This window comes from Corvus cornix, chromosome 4 (genome assembly GCF_000738735.6).
Source record: "Corvus cornix cornix isolate S_Up_H32 chromosome 4, ASM73873v5, whole genome shotgun sequence".
Taxonomy (NCBI): Eukaryota; Metazoa; Chordata; class Aves; order Passeriformes; family Corvidae; genus Corvus; species Corvus cornix.
The window spans coordinates 69,814,522-69,840,742 of NC_046334.1; the positions used below are offsets into that span (position 1 = coordinate 69,814,522).

The window sequence follows — 26,221 nt, forward strand, 5'->3', positions numbered from 1 at the left end:
TGAGCGGAGCCGGGCGCTGCCGCCGCGGCCGCCCCGCCACAGCCACGGGGGGAGGAGGCGGCAGCGCGCCTGCGCCGCCGGGCGCTGCCGACGAGGGAGGGAGGGATGGACCCGCTGCCGCTCCCGGCTCCGGGGCCGGCTGTGAGTATGGAGCGGGCACGGCTGCGGCAGGTGGGGAGCTGAGAGCGGGGCGCGGGCGCTGCGGGACCGGGGGACGCGGTCCCGGCACGGGCGGTGCGCAGGGCGCGTCCCGTGCGGGCGGTGCGGAGCGGGAGGCGGAGGGCGGCACGGGAGCGATGGAGAGAGGCTGTTTACGAGAGCGTGTTGTGACAGCACAAGGGGAATGGGCTCAGATTGAAAGAGAGTGGGTTTGGATTAGACAATAGGAAGAAATTCCTCCCTGTGAGGGTGGTGAGGCCCTGGCACAGGGTGCCCAGAGAAGCTGTGGCTGCCCCTGGATCCCTGGAATTGTCCAAGGCCAGGTTGGATGGGGCTTGGAGCAGCCTGATCTAGTGGAAGGTGTCCCTGCCTATGGCAAGGGGTGGAACGAGATGGGCTTCGGGGTCCCCTTCCAGCCCAAACCATTCCGTGATTCTGTGAAGGCAGTGCCAGCAGCGGGATCTCCCCAGGCACAGCCGGGTGGCCCAGGGACAGCGCTGGGAGCTGTGGCAGCAGGGCTGGAACAAGGAGCTGGACGCATTCTCTAGGTGCGTTCCTGTGATGGTCCCATGCGCTGCCTCAGGTGCCTCGCAGGGGGAGATCGCTGTGTTCTGGATGTACCGTCAGGACTGATTGCAAGAGCTTCGGTTTTTCTGTTCCCTTAAACAACGAAAACTTTGTGTATGTCTTTCTTGCTTGAGTGTTCGGCAGCCCTGCCTGACAGGAGGGTGCAGCCCGGTGAGGGTCGGGCTCTGCTCCCACGCAATCAGCGACAGGATGACAGGCCACAGCCTTAAGATGCACCAGGGGACGTTCAGGTTGGACATTAGGAGGGATTTCTTCACAGAAGGGGTGACTAGACATTGGGATGGACTGTCCTGGGAGATGGTGGAGTCACTGTCCCTGGAGGTGTTTAAGGAAAGACTGAACGTGGCACTCAGTGCCACGGTGGTGCTGGGTTGGACTCGGTAATTTCTGAGGTCTTTTCCAACCGAACAGATTCTGTGATTTGCTGATGCTGTGCACCAAATGCCAGGGTTTGGTCCTCCCTGCAAAGCCTTGCACTTTCATTTTCCCCCTATTTCAACTGTATTGCTCATCTTACCAACCTTTTTATTTTTCGCTACGCTGGCAGCACCTTCTGCTGTCTCTTTTGGACAGAACGTGCTGCCACCATCCCGCTCCAAAACCACTGAGCCCGAAGTCCCGTAAACCCCAGTGGCGAAGGATCCCTGTGGAGTGTGGGTGTCGCGAAGGGACTTTGGCGTTCCGAGGCAGTGCAAATCCCACTGACGTGCTGTTGTTCCAGGCATCCTTTGCACCTCTTGTGGCATCCATCTGCTTCCCTGGCTTCTACGTAAACTCACAGGCAACAAGGAGGGGAGAGGGAGGAGTCCTCCCACGCTTTACCTTTGCTTGACAGTTTTAGGCTTGCAGGGATCTTGCCAAAGCAATTGCCCTGCCTCAGCCTGTATGGGAACGATGTTAGTGGTACAGGTGTCTATTAGGCCTCAAGTAGAGGCAGCAGTTTCCAGTCTTTTTCTTCTCTCTTCCTATATAAAAATATAGTCAGTATCTATATTCATGCTTACAGTGAGTAAGTGAGGAGCGGAGCTGCATAGGAACCTTCTCTCAGGGATTGAAGCACGGAAAAAAAAATTCTTAGGCAAGAACTCATTTAAATATGAATTTAAATGCGACCAGGTGCTTCATGGCACATACTTGGTGCAGCTATGTAGCTGGAAGTTGTCGCAGTCAGTAGTGTATAGAATACTTTGAATTATTTTAACCTCACAGTGCCAAGTGTAAACAGAGACCATGCTAGGCTGACCTCCCCTTTATGATGAGATGTAGATTTTTGGTGCAAGGCAAACTGGACATTTAGTTTGTGTCTTTAATAGGCTCCCAGGTGGCACCAAATTCCTTTTCTAGGTACTCTTCTTGTCTTTCCCGCCGGAAACTGTTACCTACAGACCTTTTGTTTCTTGCCTACATTTTTGTAATCCAAATGTTTTGGGTTGCTGGTTCTTCTAGGTAGGGGCAGTGCCTTCCTTTGGAACTGGCTAGTGTGTTGTGAATATTAATAGCAACAAGGAATGTTCCCAAATAGAACATGGTGAATTACCTACTGCTTTATCACCGTGCATTACTGTGCTAATTGAATGTCAGCTAAATGTCTGAGGCAGGCATCTGACTGAAATGAGCATGAGCTATAGTGTACGTGTAAGACCACAAATAATAAATAAGCATGATTATGAAAAATAGTATTTCTCCCCTTTGCCAGTAGCAAGGCTTCAAATACATCTCTTGTAAATTTGAACCTAAGGACTCATTCAGCTGGTTTTGTATGTTTTTGTTTAAAGTGTGTCAATTTAAGAAATAAATGAGATTACTTACCTAGTCCAGATTACTTTTGTCTGAGACAGAAGACATGGATTGCTGGACTGATGCTAAGAGATTTCCCAGAATGCCATAAAGAAATCTGAACATCTGGAAGAGCTGTAGGAACTTATTTTTTTCATGGTCCTGAAAGAGGCTCTGTCATTTCTTTCTTTCCTTTAGGTTATTAACTGATTTTTGAAATCACCTTTATTTTTTTATCACTGTCTCAATGAAAGGGAAGAAAACTGAATTTGTTGCCACTGTTTACTAAAATCTGAGATAAGATGCTAAGTTGCTCAGTGAGTGAATGTGGCTCATACCAGCCAAGGGAGGCCAACTGACAGCTCCAAACAAATGCTTTTGACTCCATGAGATCTCCCACTGCCAACATGCAGCTACAAAGAGAGCAGAAACATCATCAAACCATCGGAAATACTGGGCACCTGGATTAGCAAGACAGACAAAAGGAGTATTCTGCTTAAGGGAAATATGCATTGATGCTTTTTATTGGTTTTTTTAGTTCTGTGTCAACTGTGGAACTGTCTGTCACGATACAGAACCCAGTTATTAAGTGGATTTTGTGCAAGGTGAACCTCTGACTGTGCCCATTCACCTCATTTAGGTGGAGTAGTCCTTACCTATGGAAAAGCCATCAGGGAAGGAGTGGGATCATTGTGGAAACACACTAATGCAGGACCTGGATCTGTAAGGCCAGAGTGACCAACCAGAAGGTGGATGCACAGGAGAATCCAGGGTGTCTCGTGAGCTTTGCAGGATTTACATGGCAAGGATGAGCATTTAGTGTATTCCTCTTGGAAGAACTCAGAGTGTGTGGTCCCTGGGATAACAAGGGAAGGAAGTCAAGGAGGGGGTTTAAGTTTCTCTGCTCAGGGAACTCTACATTGGGAGTTGTGGTTTTACAGGTAGATTGATTGTTGCTTCTGAGGGTATCACTCAGCAAATTTCAGCACACAGCAGTCCTGGTTCTCAAATACTAATTTATAGTTTGTTGATGCACAGACAGATCTGAACTTGACTTTCTGAATCATCCTTTGAATTTATTTTTTCTTTAATAACAACATTAGATAGGAGGTACATTGACATGATGTAGTGTAGTGTAAATAATTTTCTTCTGCGTATTACTAAAATCCAGCAAGTACAGGTTTTCTCCATAAAATGATATGTTACATGTGTTGGCTGACAAAGTTACTTTGATAACGGGGATAACAATCCTAAACTTTTATCTTTTCCAGCATACCAGAGGAATTTATGTTGAGGATAGATCTAAAATAAAACTGAGCATATTTATAAATACAACCACAATAATATTTCTTAATGCTAATTCTAGCTTTTTGTCTTTTTTATTTTTTTCTTTTTAATGTAGCAATCAATTTTTTCTCCTTTTTTCCTCACATTTGGCTTAACTGGAAATTTATCTTTTTCTATAATATCTGTCACATCATTTATCTCTTTTTTTCCTCTGTTTTCTTGTATTTTCCTTGCATCCAAGTACTGTACAATACCAGCTTCTTCAGTTAGACTTAATATTTGACATGTTTTCAGTCCTACAATAGCTTAGTCTGCTTCTTGAAGTATTGCAGACTGTGTTTTTATCTCTACATCTAGCTCGTGTGAGAATACCACAGCAGGAATTACCCCCCTTTCCCCAGCATAAAGTCTTAGTGTTGTGTCTGTGTACACAGAAAAAAACCCTCCACACCATTTACTCATCTCTAGATTGTAGTTCTAGTTGTAGAACTTTCTTCTACACCAAGAGAGATTATTGCTGAAAATAATTTTGACTGTTTGCTTCAAGAACATGAACTTTTTTGAGTTCTTACGCCTTCTGTTATTATCTCAATACCTCTGTGTCTAAATGGACTTTCTTCACCACCTAATCCTGAATGCCTGTTCCTATTTAGTGAAAAAGAGAATTTTGGGGAACAGGGAAACTAAGATGTAGTGAGGGTTTTTAATGAAAAGAATCAGTTAACTAATATCTAAGAGGGAGAAATTGAGGAGGAGCTATCTCATAGGCAATTCAAACAGACTTTGAAAGCTGCAGGTAGAACTTGGAATACTTAAAGCTTCTTTTAGGCTCAGTGGTCTTTAAAGACAAACCAGCTTGTTGCTTTAATGTAGATAGTTGCCTACCTGTGCTGAAGGGAGATTGTCAGCAGCTCTCAAAAGATCTTTCAGTGCCTTGTATAAGACGTTGTCTTTTGGACTTGACTGAGTGCACATAAATACCCAGGGATTGACTAAAATCTCTCCCCATCCCTGAGTACGTTTGGGTATCTGTATTTCAGCTTGGGTGTGTCATTTTTGACACATTTACTTGAACACTGGGTTGTAAATATTTCCTGCTTCTCCTGTGCAGTGAGACACTTTGGTGCTGGGTATCAGCACGAGAGCACAGTGGAGCCTTCACAGCCTGCAGGTCATTTAAACTGGATGTTGTATGGAGAGTCACTTGCAAGGTGGGTTGTGACACAGAGGCCCCTGCCTGCTGTGCCCTCTGCCTCCCCTTTATCTGGCTCACAAGAACCTGCCAGACAGAGCATCCAGGAACTTACCCTGCCTCAGACCCCTGCAGCGACTTGCAGGCAAGCAGCAGATGCAGTTTGTTTGGAAAAAAACACAGAGGGTCTGTCTGTCCACCTTTTTATGCCAGAGAGGATGGGGCAGATACCTTCACTGCTTTCAGAAAGCTGACTTTCAAAATTCAGAAAAAATTCACCTGCTCTTTGCTGGTGCTGGACTTACATCAATGCCCACCATAGCAGGCTGTTAAAAGGCCTTTTCCTTAAGTGGTTCTTTCTCAAAACCATAGGTTTCAAATTTTGTTAAAATTTTCTTTTGAACTTCAGTTGGTGCCACCAGTTATCAGAGCAGGGGGTTGTGTGTTTATGGAGATCATCTCTCACCCTTTTATTGCAAGAAGGGCACTTTGCAGTAGGTTCATTGGGTCTCTGTGTTTTGAAGGGGGGTAGAGAAGAGTTAAAGAGTTTGAAGGGGGATAAAGAAAGGTTTAGAAGTTTTGCATGTATTCAGAGAATGTGACATAAATTTTGGAATATGCCATAACTTCTCTTTCTCACATTTATAAAATGAGTGTGTTCAAGATTGAGACTCAGGAAAATGTATCTTCTCCGCTCTCCTTGAATAACTGACTTGACTTCTTTAAAGCTGCCTCAGTTTCTCTACCTCAGGGCTTTCTTAATTGTACATACATCAGAAAAAATAATTCTGTATCTCTCCTTAAAGCTCTTCTTTCCTACAAACCCCTTGCTCAGACAAGCAGCTCTTAGACAGAGTGCTGCTTTCCATGTTGACCGCCACCTTCGAGCTGTGTGTCTCCCATCTGTTGTTTGTAAACACTTCATGCCTTGTGCTGCTGATGTTGTTAGCTCCTTGGAAAACAAGTTCTATTTTCTTATGTTTGCACACTGCATCAAAACAACAGGAAATCTGTCCATGACTGGGAAGCCCACGCAATGCCAGAATAGGTTTTTCTTGCTGGGGATCTCAATTAAGGAAACTTGTCAGAGGTAAACAATGATGATGCAAGCTGTAAATCAGTGTAGTTCATCTGTGCACAGAATTTGTGTTCAGGGAGTCTTGTCCAGGGGGGAGAGCAAGGCGAGGGAGACACCAGAGGAGGAGGGAGCTGGGCTCAGTGTGTGAGAAGGGACAGGAGGTGGCAGAGGAACGAGGCAGAAGGTGCACAGATTAAGAACTGTGGGGTGTATTTTTGGCTCATGCCTTTGCAGAAGTAGTTAAAAGTTGTCTCCTGGAACTTCTCTGTCCCTAGAATCCCGTTCTTTTCCCAGCCAAAGAAAAGCGTAGGGAGAAGGATTAATATCCAGGTCTTAGTACCTGTCACAAAACAAGATTGACTTCAGAATCGTCAGTCTGAGGAGCAGAAGGGTTTCTGTGCTGCCATGGCTGCACATCCAGTTCATGAAGTATTCTGTTCTTGAAGGAAACAACCAATGGATTTGCTTCACTTCAGGGAAATCACTGCCCTCAAACCTTCTGCTTTTTCATTATTACATCCTGTTGTGCTTTCTGCACATAGGAGATGGGATGGAAAGCTGCTCATCCATTGCCTGCTCATCCAAGTGAAAATTGCTGGATTCCTCAGAATCCCAGTACTGTTCTTCAGTATCATAGAAATTTGATCTAAATTTTGATCCTTTCTTAGGCCTTATTGTACAAACTCCTGTTGCCTTTATGAGACCTGTAGTGGACAGAACATGACAGGGATTATTTATATCTGACATATATATATTTATATATACATTGCATCTTGGTAGTCTAGAGGTAACAAGGTGTAGAACAAGAAACTTGGTTTAGAAGCTTTTCTTCTTGTTTTTAATTTCTGGTTTGCACCACATTAATGATTCTCTGTGCTTAATTAAGGGTTAAAGCAGATGGCTGTGATTTATTGTTTGCTAAACAGTTTTTGATGAGAAGAAATGCAATCAAATGTATTTTCTATCTTGTGGGCACAGAGCAGTGATCAAGATTTGGTTTAGTTACAGTGATGTTTACAGGAATTATTTCCCATGTCTTGAAGAATGTAAACTTCCTAATTCCCTTTTTTTTCTCTTGACAGAAACCCAAGATGATGCATCTTTCCAGTAACTCCTGTAAAAATGCACAAGAGACTTTGAACTAAAATATGGCCTGAAGAAAATTAATGAAGTTGTTAATAGTCTGCATCACAAATGAAAAGACTGTGGATGATTCTGGTCTTTTCCTTCAGGCCTTGATGAGTCATGAAAATGAAAGAAAGCTAATTTTTCTAATGGAGCAGGTTCTGTAAGTAAAAAAAAAAAGAGGAAAAATCAAGAAAAAAACTAAAATACAGACATCTGATGATAAGAGCTGCTGCTGGTGGTGACCAGTGTTTTGTAAGCTGGAATTTTCTTGAATCTTAATGGACCTTTTGACCTAATTTACAGAGTCTTTCTTGTTAATTAACTTTTTTGGAAAGGTCAAACCTTTTTTTTCTGCTAAAGGTCATGTGCTTCAACTGAGAAATAGTTTCTTATCTACAGAACAATACAGCAACATAAAATTCAGGTGGTTTTTTATTCTGAACATATTAATGAATCACGAGCAATAAGCCTGGAGTATTTCACACCCTTTTGCCCTTTCCACGTTAAATAATCCCTTTTTGTGTTTGTCTGTGTCAGTGATCACAGGGTCATGCAGTTACCCAGCAGCAGGCTCATCCACTGGAGCCTGGAGATGGATGTCATTTCACACAGAAGGGAAATGACATTCCAAAAACCCACGTGGACCTGGTAATTGTGAGAGAAGTGTGAGAAGAATGCCCCGTGTAAAGCAAGGGTGCCACGTTTAGATAAAAACTTTGATTTCAGTATCAGAAATGCTGTGAATGTTTCAGTTGAATTTTGCAGGTTTTTTACTTCTGAAAATGGTTGCTCCTCTTGGTCATTCAGGTCATGTGCTACCTGAGGGCTTACAGGCCTGACATAAAGCACACCTCAAATGGGAATGGCTCTGCAGGAATATTGGCATTTTCAAATCATTCTTCCTATTTGAATGAAAGCTGAATGAACTGTCCCTTACAAAAAACTAAAGCAAGAAAACAGAAAATGCTTTTTTGTTAAACTGGTGAACCTGCTCAGAACTATTGGAGGGAAACATTGCAAACTAGAGTGGTCATAGGATTTGTAATAATGTGTTAGGGGGAGAAAACTACCACTATCCTAACTTGGGAATTTCTCTGAGAGGAAACTAGGATCCATTCCACTTCACAATTTCTTCATGCAAACTACGTAAAATATTTTTTAAAACCTGAGTGATTTCCATAACAGAATTTTGGCAGTTTAAATCAAAACATGTTGCTATGACAGTTCCTACAAATCTTTTAGCTTTGTTTTGTATTATAATTATGTCAAAATGGAGCCATTTCTGTCCAAACAAAAATTTTCCAGGCTTTTTAAAAATATTTTTTATTTGCCAAAGTCAAGGTGAAAGCTAATTTCAAATGCTCTAAGTTACATCTGCATAACCATAAACCACAAGGACATAGCTTTAGTCTTATAAATAAGTAATGTCATTAGATACAATATTCTTAGTTTAATTGACTTTGTTGGCTGCTCTGTATAACAGTGATTGAAAAATAAAAGACATTTAACGTCGGTGAAACCTTTTCTAGTGGTTTCTGAAGTGGAAGTCAATAAGCACAAGCCATTGCCAGAAAATGTTACCAGTTTTGGGGTTTGTTTCAGTAGTAGAATGCTAAGTGAAGTCTAAGTGGGTACAGGGAACTGCATCTAGTCCTTTGTAAATAAAAATCAGGTGAACTCTGAAAAGCAAAGACATAAAAATAGCACAGATTTGTCATGCAGACATCACTGATGAAACCCCACATAAGGAACTCATTTCATTTTCTGCAGGTGAACCACTGTAAGTAAAAAAAGTGTCTTTTTATAGGGGATATTTACCAAATTCGCAGTTGAGTCTTTTCCTTCAGAGGTATTGAAAGGACTGGGTATTTTCAGATTTTGGATTGTTTTACATCAGAAGACCAGAAGTGTAAGTTGGAGAAGGAGTTGCCAAAGGTAGACTTCACTTGTGCAGGGCAATAAAATTTAACTGAATTACAGTTAAAGCAATTTCTTGAATTAAAATTCATATATATTCCTCCCTTAAATTAACCCAGATGTGTCCTATACCTGAGTAAGCATGGATTTAATCACAGATTATCAGCTGATGGTATCTCCTCAGAGGGGCTGACATCTGTGTTGCTTTGTGCTGTGGTCTCTCAAAATGTGGTTCAAGAACTACACCATGGCAGAAATAAACACTTGAATTTTGTCAGGAAATTAGAAATCATTTGATTAGTGGCAGTTTGTTTTCTGGTGATGTGAAGTTGCTGAGAAAGAAGGAAAAGGGAATATCCCAAAGCAAAGAGCAACATGTGCAGAGACCACACTGAAATAAAAGCGACAGAGGGTGGAATATTCTGAAAAAGCATCTGGAAAAGAACTGATTTAAGATCAAGAAGATGAGGAACTGCAGGAGCCAGTGGTACCTATATTTTTTCAGCACATGGTGAAAGGCTTTATCCTCAAAGAAATAGAACACTGACTTTTCTCTTGGTCTTTTCTACCCCAAGCCATGGAGCTGTCTCAGAGACATAAAAAGCAGTTGAGAATGGAAGAGAAAGGTGGTCAATAGAACTGTGATGAGATGTTAGGCAGTCCTATGAAAAGTGATTCTAATCATGAAATTTGAGGAAAAACTCCTGGTTTGGGGGTTTTTTCTCTATTCAAGCTCTAGCTAACTTCACTCTTTCCTCCCCTGTGCGCACTGACATTAATACAACTTCTGCAGTTGACTTGGAGGACCAAGATACACTTATTTTATACTTTTATTTTAATGCTCCAGTGTTTTTTTCCTGTTAGCAGGTTATAAATGCATTTGGGTTTGGGAGAGTTTGGAGTAATAGGGAGTAAAATGGAGAGTGCTCCTGGGAAATTGCTTATTTATATAAAGCTGATGAGAAAACAAGTGTTTTATGGGAGGGCCCTGACTCTCTTAAAGGAGATTTGGCTCGAGGACAGGGTACTTGCTGGAGCTCACATTTAGGTGTGTCTGTTACTGCTTTGTGTTGTGAGTTGAAAAACAAAAGTGTGTCAGGTGCTTTTTATTATGTAATTTTTTCTCTTAATTGTCAGCATGTGTTGGGAGCATACAGGCTCATTCTGTGAGCTTGTATGTCCAGAGAGTTCTGCTGTCACTGAGCCATCAGACAATCAGCTGGGTTCTAGATGTGGAAAATACATGTAAAAACTGGGAGTCAGCACATGTAACACACCTTGTTTCAAGGCTCAACAGGTGTAAATGCACCAATAAAAAAGACATGGGTATTATGAATATCTGTAGTTGCTACACTAGGTATGATCACATTTGAGGGAGCAGAGTCATAGAAATAAGAGAAAAAGACAAAACAAAGATGTTCCAGAAGATATGGAAAGAAAAACAAAAAATTTACACTTCAGTGTCTGATTTTCTGAAGGTGAGTGGCCAATACAGGCCATCCCACAAGGTGCTCAACTGTGTGTTGCTGATAATTTCTCAACTTACCTAACAGTAAAACACTGTCAGAGTAGTTCAAATCTGTGATTTATTTGACATTGTAAATGGTTTAAAAATCTTACTAATGATTTAAGAAAAAGATGTGCAAACAAGCAGAAAAAAATGAGCATTATCTAAAAGTAAATGTGGGTGTGGTGCCTTGACCCATTTAGAATATTAAGAAGTACGCTGCATTACAGTACTGAATATATATTTTCATTATGTATTGAGTGGCCAAAAATATCTTAAGAGCCTTTTAAGGTAATGTATAATAACATCTCTTCCCCAAAAGTGGGTCAAGGCTTACGTAGTCTGCATTTACAACGTGGGTCCCTCTTAAAAGGAAAATCCCAATGGTACAGAAGGCGCTAACACAGCAAAAGGGCCCAAATCCTGTATTTTGTGATATCCTTTGACCTTGGTCTGCCTAAACCCAGAGCAACAGCCACAGGATGTGGTCTAGTGTATATTAATGACAAATTATCTTGAGCTCTTTGTCTTCAGGGCTGCAGAAGTGCGATGATGATGATGATGCTGTGTACTGGCTCCTTGGTTTGCCTCCTGATAAAAACTCCCTGTTTCCCATTACAACAGCAACAGGAGCCTCTGGTGATGGGATGGAGGCTCCAGGTTACTGCCCACAGCACAGGGTTGTGTAAGAATAAAGGAATAATGTGCTCTGAATGTGACATAACAAAGCACCTAACGGGATTAGCAGTGGTGAAAAGGGAAGGAGTGAGCAAGAGTTTTGCCACAAGATCCTCCATTTGTTAAGACCTTAATTGTTGTGCCTGTTATGAGTTGCAGTGAATCATAAAGTTGTAAATTACAAGGTAATTGGATGAGTTACAGCTGCATGGACATCAGATACTGGTTGAAACTGTAAAAGTAAGATACTGAGCAAATGAGCTTAAATAATACCCTGTTAAACATCTCAGCTCTCCCTTTCAGTTTTTTTCCAAACAGGAAAAGTTTCAGGAGTGTTTTCTTAGTAGGCAAACATTCAGGTATTCCAAGACATTCTATTACACTGAGGACATTTACTTTAAATCTTTTTTCGCTGTAAGGTGACAGTGGTTATCTCTTGAAAAATTGCCTAATCTCTTCTGTGTTTTATCTCCAGATTCCCTCTGAAAACTCTATCATTATAAATTGTAATGAAACTCAAAAAGTGACCAGAATAGTAATTGGCAGAAGACTTGGCATCTTCAAAATGGGACTTGGATGCTTAGATAGATGTGGTGGAACAGAGCTGAACTGCCCTTCATGTAAGTTCAGAGCAGTCCTGGTAGGTGTTAGGTTACATAATACACCCATTAAACGTGGCTCATCTGGGAAGACAAGGGGGAAGCATTTTAATGAGTCAATCTAAATTGCTGAAGTAAATGACCATAATGATAGAGACTTGGAAAATTATGTGTGCTTAGATGTGGGACTGCAGCACAGCAGAGGAGGTGCTGGCTCTGGCTGTCACACAGGCCTCCTGCATGCTGGCTCAGATGTGCCTTCCGAGCCTTCTGTGCCTTTACATTTCATCCTAGAACCACTTCAGTGTCAGTGAAATGGAAATTGGAGATGCCATCTTCCAGTGCTGAAGGGAAAAGTGGACTGCAGACCAGCAGACTACAGTTTCAGGCAATAAATGGTTTCCAAGCTCTTCACTTCTCATGCCAAACAGGAGGTCTGGGCACTGCTTACCCTCCCCTCCTGCTCAGTGAACAAGAAGGTTCCAGCAAATGCAATAAAATTAGGTTCCTAATTCCCTCTCCTTTAAGTTAGTCTGCAACAATATCCCTCTGTTAGGAGCTCTGTCTGACAATCAGGTGTCAACTTAAGGCACCCAAATTCTTTATCACCTCTTCTCTTACCAAATTCATCATTGTCCTGTAACATCAAATAGAAAAACCCAATGCTGGTGAGGATTAAAGACATAATTTTTTGCACCACAAATTTAAAGAGAGGGAAGAAAAACCTTTCAGCCATAGATTTTCCTGTACTTACAAGAATTGACTCAAAATTATTTAAGTATGAGAGACTGAAATAGTCAAGGTATTGCAGCTTTTCTGGGAAAGCTCATTTTAATGGACCTCCATATTCAGCTATGCACAGAATAAGCTCCTCTATGAATAGCATTACAAGACGTACCTTTCTGTGGATTTCTGTCCTCTATTTTCTATACATTCTCCTCAAAATCTTAAAGTATCTCCAGCTTTTGTTGTGCCAGGTTTTTGACCCCCTCACTGCAAGAAATGAGCACATGCTACACAAAGCTTGGCTTTGCCAGTTGCCCTGCTAATACACATATGCTGCCAGACCAGCTGGCTCTTGGCAAACAGCAGAGGTAAATGTCAGGTTCTTTCCTGTCCCTTGCTATGAGGAGAGCACAAAACTATCCCCAAACAGCACAGTGCAACCAGACTCCTGTGACTCAGTTTAGCTTCAATAATCTCCAGTATAGTAAAAAATTAACAAGAGGGTCAGATGTATATAGTAAAAGAAACAAGCCCGTTGCTCTTAATTCCTAATGCGAAATTTGAATTTTGTGGGTTTAAGTTTTCCCCATCCTAATCCAAGTGGTGTTACACAATTGATGAACTGTCTTCAGAGCATTTTTTTTTTCCTTCTGTCAATAAAAGTGTATTTATTTCTTACCAATGAGAAATGAAGGGCCAAACCATCAGATGGGAGGAAGCTGTGTTACTCAATTCAAATGAGATTTATATCTGGCACTGGCTGGTTCTGGTCTGCTTACCTGCTTGTGTGAAAGGAAAAGAAATCCTCCTACCTGATTTTGTCAGGACTATCTCATTAGGGATCAAATTAACCTCCTCCTCCACCATTCACATTTGGGAGTTCTTAGCCAAATCAGGCCCATCAGCAAAGTGAGAGGGTTGTGGAATAGAGGGAGAATTGTGCTCTGACATTTTTGGGGGGTCATTCACAGTTGTGGGATGAGCAAGGATGGATGTTACTCCTGGATTGATTGTGGTTTGTAAACCTGGGAGAGAAAATGTGTTGAAAATGTTTGCTGGGGGAAAAAAAGAAAGAGGAATGTTCTTGCTCCTGTGGACTGGCTGGGCTGCACAAAACACCCAGGATAAATGTGGCTGTTGAGCAGGCAGTGACACCACATGAAAAGAGCTTTAGCAAGGGAACAAAAGCGATACTGTTTTATCTTTACTGCTGATTAAAGTCTGTAAGTACTGTAGCTACAAAATTATGCACATTTTAAACAAAAGCGTGCACCATGTCACAAGCAAGAAAAACAAGTCACAGGGTGCAAGGCAAAGCTTTCCTCTGAGGCACTGCTGGTTAATCAGTCCCTCTCCCACAGTGGCTGCAGTGTCATCTGAGCTGGGGACTCGCTGCTCTGTGCCAAGCAGTTGCTATAACACGGCTGTTTAACACTTCCCTGTGCTCAGCTGAACCACCATAAATACTGAGCCTAGGGCAGACAGAAGGGTTTTTAACTGGTAATACCTTCAGTGAAAGATAGGTTCATCCCAAAATACCTCACCAGACCCTACACCCCCTCCAGAGAGTAAAAACACCCCCAAACCCAGAAGGCCAGACATTAAAAGAAAAAAATTAAACCAATCAAAATAATCAATGGCATCCTGTTAAAGAAAGTCACTCTGGAGAAAGGATTTAATATAGCAAAAAAAATCAGTCATAGTTTTAAACAGGTACTACATAACAGATAAGGAGGTCTGGAGAAACTCTGGAGAGGTTTGCTCAGTGTTAAATGATGATGGGACATCTGTACATTCCATCCATCACTGATTATGTGAAAGAATACTTGATTCGGCAAATTATAGAGAGGCTTAACTCTTGAGCTTTTACAGAGGGGGAAAAAAAAAGAACAGGTTATACAGCCTTGAAAATATGCAATTTTTCTTTTGTGTACACAAATTTATGTACAGCTTTTTTTGTGTGTGTACAAGGCTGTTTCATTAAAAATATCAGTTGTTCTCCTACAATGAAGAGCTTTCAAATATGCCAAGGAAATGTGTTTTATTTTTAAAAAATCATTTAATTGAAGATGCAAAGGCAGATTCAGATCCTACATATAAAAGGCTTGAGATTTTACACTGCCAAACTCAAACCTGTTCTTATAGCTGTAGTCCCAAGTTCAGTTCCAAACCATTTTTCCTTCCTCAGGTTCATGCAGAACAATCTGTAACACTGACCCTCAGCGAATCTTTTCCATCCTGATCCATTTCATATTGCTCTGTTCATGTTTATTAACCCTTCAAAAAGCACCTTTCTTCACTCTGTTTCTACCAAAGCAATTAGAGGATGACATCTGGCCACAGAAACCCTGCTAGGACAGGCAACCACAAAGTGCCACCTAATTTTGTGAGTTTTCAGTCTCATCCACAAAATAACAATGATTCTGAATTTTAAGCTGTTATAGAATCATGGAATGGTTTGGGTTGGAAAGGATCATAAAGACCAGCTAAATCCAACCCTCTGCCATGGGCAGGGACACCTTCCACTATCCCAGATTGCTCCAAGCCCCATCCAACCTGGCCTTGGACACTGCCGGGGGGGCAGCCACAGCTTCTCTGGGCACCCTGTGCCAGGGCCTCCCTCACAGGGAAGAACTTATTCCCAATATCCCATCTAACCCTCCTCTTCGTCAGTTTAAGTTATCCCACAGCCAAATCTTTAAACATGAGCCAAAAGTCAGTTCTAGCCCAAGAATCACTGATTGTGTCTCTAGAAGCTGCTTCCTTAAATCTCTTCAAGATCCAAAGTCTGATTGGTCTTTGCTCAAGCTGACATTAAATTGTGTTGCTTGAAATTCCCTTTCAATCTGAATAAAGGGGCAAGGTTATAGCAAAGGCATTTTGGGGAGCCTCAAAAGAGCATCACCTCAAAGCAATTGCCAGCTGTTTTTTCCACTCTACCATGTTCAAAGTTCAAGACAAAAGTTCCTTTGAGAGCTTTCCAAAATGCACAGCTAAGCAAGAAATGTCATTCACTCAAGCCATCACCAAAATGTTTCTAATTACATCCCTGACTAATTACATTACTGTATCCCTCTTAAATAGTGGTTTTAAAAGTACAACACTTGGCTCAAAATTGATTCATTATTTTTAGGCAATTCTTCCTATCAGCTTGAACCAATAGTGTTTCTTCGAGTGATAAGTTTTCACACAGAAGTGCTGATTATAGTCCCAAACCTGCAAAGTGCTGCAGGATCAGAGGGGGAAGGGATAATAAAAATATTAAAAAAAAGTGGACTGGATCATTTCATAATTCAGCTAGGAATAATTAGTGCAGTTATTTTATATGATATCCTGAGGATATACTGAAACTCTCTGTCCTTTGTGTGATACCAGAAAAGGACACTGCAGATCCCAATCGAAAATAGGCCAGAAATTTGAGATCAGTCCTCCCCACCAGCATTTCTGCCACTGTATGGGACATTTCCGTAGAGCTGGAAGTCCCAAGTCTCCAGAAGTTGTTGTACCCTTCACTTGAGGAGCATCAGAGACACAGCTAATGTTGTGCCATTATCTTTTGTTTCTTAAATAATTTGGCTCTGATGGTATGAAGAAGCCAACCATCCCTGGAAGGGTTCAAGGCCAGGCTGGATGGGGCTTGGAGCAACCTGGGGTAGTGGAAGGAGTCCCTGCCCATGGCAGGGGTTGGAACGAGATGATTTTTAAGGGCCATTCTAACCCAAACCATTTTTGATTGCACCACAGCTTAAAATTCAGCATCATTGTTATTTTGTGGATAAGACTGCAAACTCACAAAATTAGGTGGCCGTTTGTAGTTGCCTGTTCTGGTGGCACAACTACAACTTGTTCTGTTTGGTTTTCTCTCCCACACTCATCTCCCAACAGCAACCACATGCAGTCAACTCAATATTCCCCAAGTAATTGCACACTGGTGGCCCAGAGGGTTTGGGAGCTGTTTAAAACACACTAAACATACCAAAAAGGTGAATTTTCCTGGCCATACCTTCTCCAACATTTTTCAGACACTTAAACTGACACCTTAACTAAATTTTCTGATGTTTAGTGTCTTGCTAAAGGCCTAAACTAATGGGTGTAGATAAATCCTTGAAGGAATACCTCATCTCTTGCCAACATTCTTGGCAAAATTTATGTTCTTGTTAATAGTTTTGTACTTAGACATTAAACAACCCTTAAGTGCTCCCACTTGGCTGAATAAATAAGGTTTTTATTCATGTGAATATTTCTGTTAAGCATATTTGTTGAGAGATACCTGACCCAAACTGAAATCTGGAAAGGACAGGACAAATAGACAAATTCCATCCTTTCCTGGTATTTGGTTTGCACCATGAATAAAAAATCCACACCAAAAGGCCCAAACATTTATGTGGCAGGTGTTGCACAAGCGCTAAATGGAGGCATCATTGCCCAGCAGACTTTACAGATTAAGACAAAAGCACATGAAACTGGACATGAAATCTGAATTTGCACATAAATGAGCATAGCAAAGTATTAAAAGATTTTGTGGTCCATTTATGTCTCTGAGCATGCAAAATCTTTCCTATCAAATCTTTTTGATGAAAACGAAAAGAAGCTGAATCATATCAAGCAAGATATGTGCATAATATTCAAAAAAAATGACAAAGCTGAAAAGGATCATTTCAAACTAAAAGGAGTGTTTAAAAAGTCAAATTTCTTTATAATAAAAATAGAGTTTAAGAAACAATTTGAATTACTTTGTTTAAGGTCAAACAAATACCCTTTCAAGTCAAAATAATTTAATCTTTCTTTTCATTTTTTGCCAGGCTGACTAGAAATTAAAGTAAAATGAATTATCAAAAGAAAATATTCCAGTCCACAGACAATAACAAAAATGAAGTGAGGTAATTAGGCATTTCTAGTATTTTTGTTACTGTTAATGCAGGGTAGCAGTTGGAAGTAAGCAAGTAGCAAATGGAAAATGTGAGTAGATTACATGAGAGATACGAGCTGTAAACCAGGATTTAAAGAAAGATAAGGTAACAGCTCTTTGGATTTTAATATGGAACTTCTGTGTTTGAAGAGCAGTCCAAGGCACAGTATGGAGATCCAGGATAATCCGACAGCTGGACAGAAAAGTTTGAGATATTGGGAAAGGTCAGAGTCCCAAGGGGTTAATGGATCAAAAATCTGGAGCTGGGAACTGCTGGGGTCTAGGCACAAGGCTGAGAAGCCACTCTTTGCTGGAGAGGTGCAGTGGAGGCTGCAGCTGAGCCATCCTGATTTGGGAAACTGCCCCAGATTTGTGGGTTGGGCTCTTCTCAAAACCAGTGAGCAACAGGACAAGAGGAAACCACCTCAGGTTGTACCAGGGTGGTTTTAGATTGGATACTGAAGAAAATTTCTTCATGGAAAGGGCTGTCCAGCCCTGGCACAGCTGCCCAGGGCAGTGGTGGAGTCCCCATCCCTGGAGGGATTTAAAAGCCGTGTGGATGTGGCACTGGGGACTTGGGTCAGTGGTGGCCTGGGCAGTGCTGGGTTAAGGGTTGAACTCAGTGATCTTAGAGGGCTTTTCCTACCTAAATGATTCTATATAAGAAGTACAAATACAAAATGTCATGGATATAAACGTGCTTCATTTGTTTTCCTCATTTTCTCATCCAGTTTTCCTGTCAAAAGCCCCAGTGGCATTAGGCCCCCCCTGGGTGGTACATAAGGCACAAGGTCTCAGCACACTTTTCAAAGTAGTTCTTATTTGCTAGAGGGGAGAAAATTTTTAAAAACCTTATTTCCAGGACTTATTTCTGTGCTACCTGAAATCTACAGTGTAATCTGTTTTTTCCCATTGCCACCAAGGTCACACCTATGTGGAAAAAAGCCTCGATTAAGAGGCTCTTTTACTTCCCATATTTCAGATGTTCAGAGTTAAGCATTGTTTTGCTTTGTGTGGACAAAGATTATAGTGTTCAAAAGCCACGTTCACCCCTAGATAATTTGTCTTTATTGCAGTAAATTTGTATATTGATCTTTATTACAGTATCATCTAACAGGTTGTTTAGCATCCACACTGTCATGCAGGGCTCTGCACAGCTATGAGAGAAGAATGCAGAGTAGGTATTATAGCATTCAGGAAACAATATATTTATATTTTTACACATAGAATTTAGGTTTATATATAATAGAGAATTATATATGCCTGAAAAAGGAATTTTCCTGGTATCCCAGTGACTGTAAGAGTTAGAAAATATATTCCTTGGTTGGTGGGGTGTTTTATCCTTATTCTCCTTTCACTAAATTTATTTTTTTCTCTCTTACAATAACTTTTTTGTCAAATTTCTCAGAATTTTTCTGCCTATTTAACACCTCTAATTTTTTTTTTTTTAATAATCTCACATTTCTTAGGATTTGGAAGGATGTCATAATAGCCAAGCAGCCATGCTGTTTTCTTTGGCCATTTCAATGAAGAAAAATACACTGTGACATAATAAATAGACATAGCAGAAAAATTAAGTCCTATTTCTCAGAAGAACATATAAAAGTGAGCCTATACATATAGGCTTAAGTCATATAAATGACTTGATGCATATTTTTATTTTAGTATCTGCAGGAAGATGGATCCCAGCCCATTAAAACTAAAATTTCCAGAAAGACAGGCACTCTGATGTATCATCTGTCAAGGTAAAGGGACTAAGAACCTCTAGCTGACTGATATGATGGATTTTCACTTTCCTACTTGCTTTAAGAAGGAAGAAAGTGTGGAGCTGAACAGCTGGTAACATTTGCTAAAAGATTATGGTGCTGAGATTCTGATTTAAATTTGACTTTTTGGTCGTAAACACATGAACAACACATGAAATGTTCTTATTTCTTAACATATTTTCACTTGAAAAGAGTGATTCAACTGCTTCCTATATAAAACCTATATAGGATTAAAGAGCAAAGAGGTCTCCAACTGAAAAAAAGACATGCGTTTCCTGTAAAAGGAAGTCATGCAAGAGGCTCCAAGCTTTCTTTAGGGTAGCTGCTACCACCTTCTGTAAGACTGTTGAAACACATGTAAATGAGAAGAAAGTTTAAAAGTATATATATAGAAATATTTGGCAATATAATGAGATTCTTCCCTACATTGTCCCCTTTAGGCTTAGAGCTACAAGAGCCTTTCCTGGTGTACATGGCAGAAAAACCATGTGAAAATATCTCTGGCTACTCCACCATATGATGTAAATTTGGAAATATTTTAGAAATGATGTGAAACGAGCCCACACACTGTCACAACTACTGTTAGCACCTCTTGTACGTGCAAATAAAGAGAGTAGCCTGGGGTATTTGCAGCCTTTGACCAAGCAGGATGTAAACTCTGCGAGCTATTTTGGCAAATTTTAGACTAAAATATTGGCTCACTAAAGCCAGAGCAAGACCAGCAAACTGGTTCAGTTAAAAGCAAACCAATCAATCAATCAAGCCATAGTGTTTCCCAAACTTTGTCATCAGATGTTGTCTATCAAAAAGCCACCCAGAACTGAAAAGCTGAAGCAGCATGTGAAACTCTGATAAAAATAAATTATAGAATCATTTAGGTGGAAAAGACATCTAAGATCATAGGGGAAGATTGTTTTTGTGGTTTTATGAGAAGAGACTGTAAACAAAATGTGAACATGATCCATCAGAACTCTGTAAAACTCAAATAAAATCTGGATTATAACTGGGGTAAGTGATCAGACAGGACCCCTACACCATTTATCAACAAGAGCTTTCAGTGATAAAAAATAATAGCAACAGAAGACTGATTTCACAGAGTATTCTGAACCACTTGGTGAGGTGGCCTGATTTAAGCTACAGAAACTTGAATAAAACCAGGGAAAATCACACAAATGGGAACAGAAAATATGTCAGATATTTCAGATATGAAACCACGCCTTGAACAGTAGAGAGCCTGAAAGAGTGTTTGGATTTATAGAGGTCTGGAAAGGCTTCTTTACAGCCGAAGACTAAACAATACTGATTTGTTTAGTTTATCTGAGAAAAGATTATGATTAAGTCACCTTCTAATCTATAAGCAGGAACATGGAGAGCAGACTTCTGGTAATGGAAAGCTCTTTAATCTGGCTGATGGAAGGATGGCAAAAGCCAATGGACAAAATCACCTGAATCGTTTTGGAAATGAAACACACCTTGTGAAACCATGGGGGTTCTGTACAACAAATTACTAAAGCAGCTTATTGATTCCCCATCATTTCAAGTCTTCAGGGATGTTTTTCTAAAGGAGTCCTAATGCTGTTAAAAGTTACAGCCTCCATGCAAGAAGTGCTCTGTGAAAGTGCATGAACTGCACCAAGTTCAAATTAAGTGAACATTTTGGTGTCTTCTGAGCTTATAAATCTTCAATATTAGGCCATGATCATGCACGTCTGTAGCTTCTGAGATGAGCTGTGTTGTCCTTTGGGGAAAATGAAAGTTGATAATTCTATTATTTTCTTTTCCCTTTCATTTCATGGCATCTCCCAGTCTGGCTGGTTGGTTTGTGCCTGCTGGAAGGGAGAGATGGTGTTAATTAATGCTTCCCAAACATATGTTTCTGGGCTTCGTTTTGTGTACTCTCAGGCTCAGTTTAAAGGCATAGAAAGGCACAAAATTAATTCCTGGGCATGGGACAGCGATAGGGGATACACGTCACAAAGTCACCCCAAGACAACACTACAGCTCACAGGTTCTAAGAATTCATATCTTGTGTCCATCATTCTCCCACACACATCACTTGTTCTTTTTTTTTTTTTTTTTTTTGGGTTGTGCCTGATATTTTTAGGAAATCCAGAAAACTTCCTACAGAGTAGCAGCACCTAAATACTCCTATAATCTTAATTTCTGTGATATGTTGGGTTTTCTCTGCTTCTATTGCTGCAGCTGAAGATTTGGATGTGGTTTTAAAAGTTTCAGGTGGGACAAATCTCTGTGGGAATATTACAGGATATTGCTAGGAATATATATACTGACAGTCAGATCAGTTTATTGAGCAAGAGGGAAGAATTTAACAGCATTTTCTAATACCTGTAAATTATAGTTGGTTTGTTTAGTAAAAAGAAAAAGAAGATAGGCTGATTTCACACAGCAAAGCAAATGCAGAGATCAAGCTATGAAGTGGGTGTGTGGAGGGTGTCTTAATTTGTGCTCATCAAACACTGGAAGACTTGAGCAGAGGTTTTGTAGCAGAAATGTTCAGTCCTAGTAAATAGAATTGGTGAGAAGTGATTTTTGACAAATAATGCAGGAACTGGCAGTAATTTTAACGAACAGTTCTGCTGGCAAGGAGTGACTCACTCCAGCACAGTAAAGGCTTTGTTGTTAAAAGTACTTACATTAGGAGCCTGAAATCATCCCAGACATAATGGCCCACTTTGAAAGAGCAGGAAACATTAAACAGATTGGCCAATCCAGGGAAAATAATCATAGGAAAATTTATTGAAAGGCAGTTCACCAAATAGCATATCCTGCAGTTAAATCCAGTGGGTTTTGCTCTCCTCATACCAAGACTCCAGCCTGTGATTCCAACTCAACAGCATGACTCTATAAAATAGGTCTTTCCAAGACCGTAAAACTAGGAGAGATTTTGGAGCAAGGACTGCATAAAGATAGAATCAACAATTAAATCCTTGTTCTGCAAAGAGGAGGGAAACCAGTACAGCACCAGCATGATTCATCCTCCTTAACTTCAGCCATCCAAAAGGTAGGTGTTGGATCAAAGTTAGTCATTCCTTTTTTGTCAGTTGTGGAGGAAGATGTACCCTGCCTGCTTCAGATAACTACTTTGGGAACTGCTATTTAGAAAGACTTCCCTCTCTCCATTGCCATGGAGGATAGCCAGGAGAACAGCCAGCAGAAAGCAACATCTTCCAACCTAAATCTAGACAGGACTGCTCTATCTCTAAGTTGCTCAGAGAAGCTGTGGCTGCCCTGGATTCCTGGAAGTGTCCAAGGCCAGGTTGGACAGTGTTTGGAGCAACTTGGGACAGTGGAAGGTGTCCCTGCCCATGGCAAGGGGGGTGGCATGAGATGGTCTTTAGGGTCCCTTCCAACTCAAACCATTCTGTGATTCTAAGAAGTCCCTTTGTAAGGCCCACCCTGTGCTGAAACCAAGGCTCTGTAATTCACTCTCTTCAAGGTATATGCACAAAGGTGTGTTGGTTTCAGTGCATATACAAGGTTCAATACAATAAATAGAAGAGGAATCAAGGGATAGCCAGAGGCAAAGCAAAATTAACCCCAAGACCTCAGAAATCACACTTGGCATGTTCAGGCTATAGAAAAAATAAAACCCTCAAACCCCCCACCTTCATAATCACAGTGAATCGAGACAAGGTGAAAAACTGTGTTCAAACGAGGTGATTTAACCAATACACTGTCCCAGTTGCTGAGGGTTCAGGGGAAAAAAAAAAAAAAAAAGTAAAAATCAGCAAAGAAAGTATAAAAAAGGAATGAAAGAGAAATCCAGATTGGCATCAGATTAGACTGTCATGGGAAGGAAACGGGAAAAATATGGCATCACTGAGATATCCCTGGAAGTCTTTAAAAGCCACATACATGGGACTTGGGGATGTGGTTTAGAGGTGGCCTGGGCAGTGCTGGGGAAATTGCTGGACTTGATGATCTTAGAAGGTTTTTCCAACCTAAATGATTCTGGGATTTCCCTTTTTAACATCTCTCTGCTTTAGAATGATTTACTGCAGGGTTTGTATTGATTTACAATTATTAGACAGTTATTGTAATTTATGTTGATAAAGCAATGAGGGAGTACTGAAAATATTTATTAAATATGAGAAACTTTGTAGCACTTGAACATTAATCAAAGTTGATCATCTACAATATATGTGCTAATAATCCATTAGTGAATATTTAACCTGCAAACACGATGAAAAAAGTGACAGATTACCTCTTTCAGGAACAGAGAGACTTTGTGGGAATTTTGAATTATTTAAATTGTGACACAGCAGAGGATTTAGGAGTGGGAAGCAATTTTACTGTGTGATTTTCTTTTTTAGTTGCTGAGTTCCTGATAAAAAGAGTGATGGAACTAATTTTGTTTCTTGTTGATTTAAACATTAGCAACCCCGGGGTTTGCAAAAACCTTGAAGATAGTTGTAAGGGTGAGTCAGATACTCTATTGTATAATGGAATCATTGGCCTTCTTTGACTTCAGTGCAGAAAGCATAATAAAAAAAGAAAAGCCCCAAGGAACTCAGGCTTCTCAGCACTTGGTTGCAGATGTCAGAGAAAGAAGTATTAGGGGTCAGTTTAGCATTTGCATAAGTGACCTGATTAATTGGAGATTAAATGATCGTTTGTTCAGCAAGTGGTGCAGAAGGCTGGGCACGCTTCCCTGACCAGCTGAGCCAGGCTTTGCTAGGCACAGCTCCAGGCTAGGGGACACTTCTCATGCCTGCCCTGTCCTTGGAAAGGTGGAGAGGTGCTGGAAGGGACACTGCCTGGAAAAGAGTTAATCCATTAACGCCTCCTGGTTGATTAATTTTCTGCTTCAACTCATTTTAATTCTCATTCTGCTGATTGTTTCCTTTCAGGGAGGCCATTTATGGAAAGGTTATCAGCTTCTTGGAAGGGCATAGCAAAGCCTCCAAGCACAAACCTAGCCCACTTTTCCAAATAAACAGCTGCAGACAAGTCCTGGCTTCATTGATGGGAATGGAAAATTTCAGAGAAGCGCAGAATGGTTGGGCTTGGAAGGAACCTCTGAAGATCATTTAGTCCAACCACTCCACTCGAACAGGTTTTGAATATCTCCAAAGAAAGAGCTTCCACAACCTCCCCAGGCAGTCTGTTCCAGTGCTGTCACTCTCACAGGAAAAATGTTTTCCTTCATATTTAGGTGGAACTTCCCATGCGTCGGTTTGTCCCCACTGCCCATTGTCCTGCGGCTGAGCACCACAGAAGAGACTCTGGCCCCTTCCTCTTGACACCTGCCATTGAGATATTTGTGTGCATTGATAAATCCCCTCTCAGTTGTCTCTTCTTGGGGCCCCAGCTCCCTCAGCCTTCCAGTGTAAGGGAGATGCTCCCATCCCCTCCTCATCATTGCAGTCTCCACTGGACCCTCTCCAGAAGCTCCCTGTCCCTCTTGTCCTGAGGAGCCCAGAACTGCACACAGCCCTCCAGATGTGCCTAACCCGAGGGCTGAGCAGAGGGGCAGGATCACCTCCCTTAACCTGCTGGCAACTCTGTAATAAATCCCAGGATCCTGTTGGCCTTCTTGGCACAAAGACCCACTGCTTGTCATGGACACTTGTTGTCCACCACGACCGCCAGGTCCTTCTCCCCAGAGCTGCTCCATCAGGTCACCCCCAGCTGTGCTGGTGCCTGTGCTGGTTGTTCCCCCCTGGGTGCAGGACACTGCATTTGCCTTTTGAATTTCAGAGCTTTCCTAAAATTCAGGACTTTTTTTTTTTCCCTGAAAAAGGAATCAAGCACCAATTACTTTTCTGATAACTTTCCACTGGTAAAATAAATAAAAAAGTACCCGATATTTGTAAGGCATTATTTTACTCCTTTAAATATCACAGAATTCTAAAATGGTTTGGCTTGGAAGGGACCTTGAAGATCGCCCAGTTCCAACCCCCTTGCCATGGGTAGGGACACCTTCCACTATCCCAAGTTGCTCCACGCCCTGTCCAACCCAGCTTGGACACTTGCAGGGATCCAGGGGCAGCCACAGCTTCTCTGGACAGCCTGTGCCAGGGCCTCCCTCCCCTCATAGGGAAGGATTTCTGGTGCCCAGGGTTATTCTTCCCCAGGTGCAGGACCCTGCATTTGCCTTTCTTGAGTTTCACTGGGTTTCTCTTCAGCCGACTCTCCAAACTGTTCAGGTCCCACAACCCTCAGGTGGATCAGCCTCTCCTCCCAGTTCTGCATCATCAGCAAACGTGCCCAGGGGACACTCTGTCCCTTCATCCAGGTCACTGCTGAACAATATGAACAAGACTGGACCCAGCACTGACCCCTGGGGCACAACACTACCCACAGGCCTCCAGATGGACTCAGTGGCACTGGTCACAACCCTCTGGGCTCAATGAAGATGGTCAGTGAAGACCAGAAGTTGGCCTCAAGCAAAATGTTTCAGCTCTGAGCAATGTGTGTATTACAAGCGGTAAAAAATGGTTGCTTTTCAGTTAGGACTGGGGAAAGGAGGAAATGGGCCATAACAGACCATATTCAGTGTGGGTGGGATATGTAATGAAAATCCAATGGCAGCAGAAAACTGCTTTTACCAGGAGAGCATAATATGAGGTGTGGAACATTAAGCTTTATAGATAGGGAGTCTCACTACACAGAAGTTAGTTCTAATTACCAGAGGAAATGGTAACATTATGGCAGATAGCAAGGACATGTATGATGCATTATGAGAAAGATTAGTCTGAACTGCAAAGGCTTCCCTTAAACTATCTTAACTGAAGGTCATTCAAAACTTCCCCTAGCACATCATCATTATTATTATTATTATTATTATTATTATTATTATTCCTTCTGCAAAGTTTTGATCTGTGAGCCATTAATATGTCCCTTAATTTAGCTTGTGTGCTATTTACAAATCAGAATTGCCTGCCTAT

General features: G+C 41.3%; 1 long non-coding RNA gene across 1 annotated transcript; it reads left to right on the forward strand.

The window, feature by feature from the left end:
* Window positions 1–14: 14 nt before the first annotated feature.
* LOC120409863 lies at window positions 15–25,171 on the forward strand. The gene is made up of 3 exons (XR_005601680.1): window positions 15–171; window positions 7,163–11,930; window positions 24,182–25,171. It is a non-coding gene; the product is annotated as an uncharacterized LOC120409863 (long non-coding RNA).
* Window positions 25,172–26,221: the final 1,050 nt, after the last annotated feature.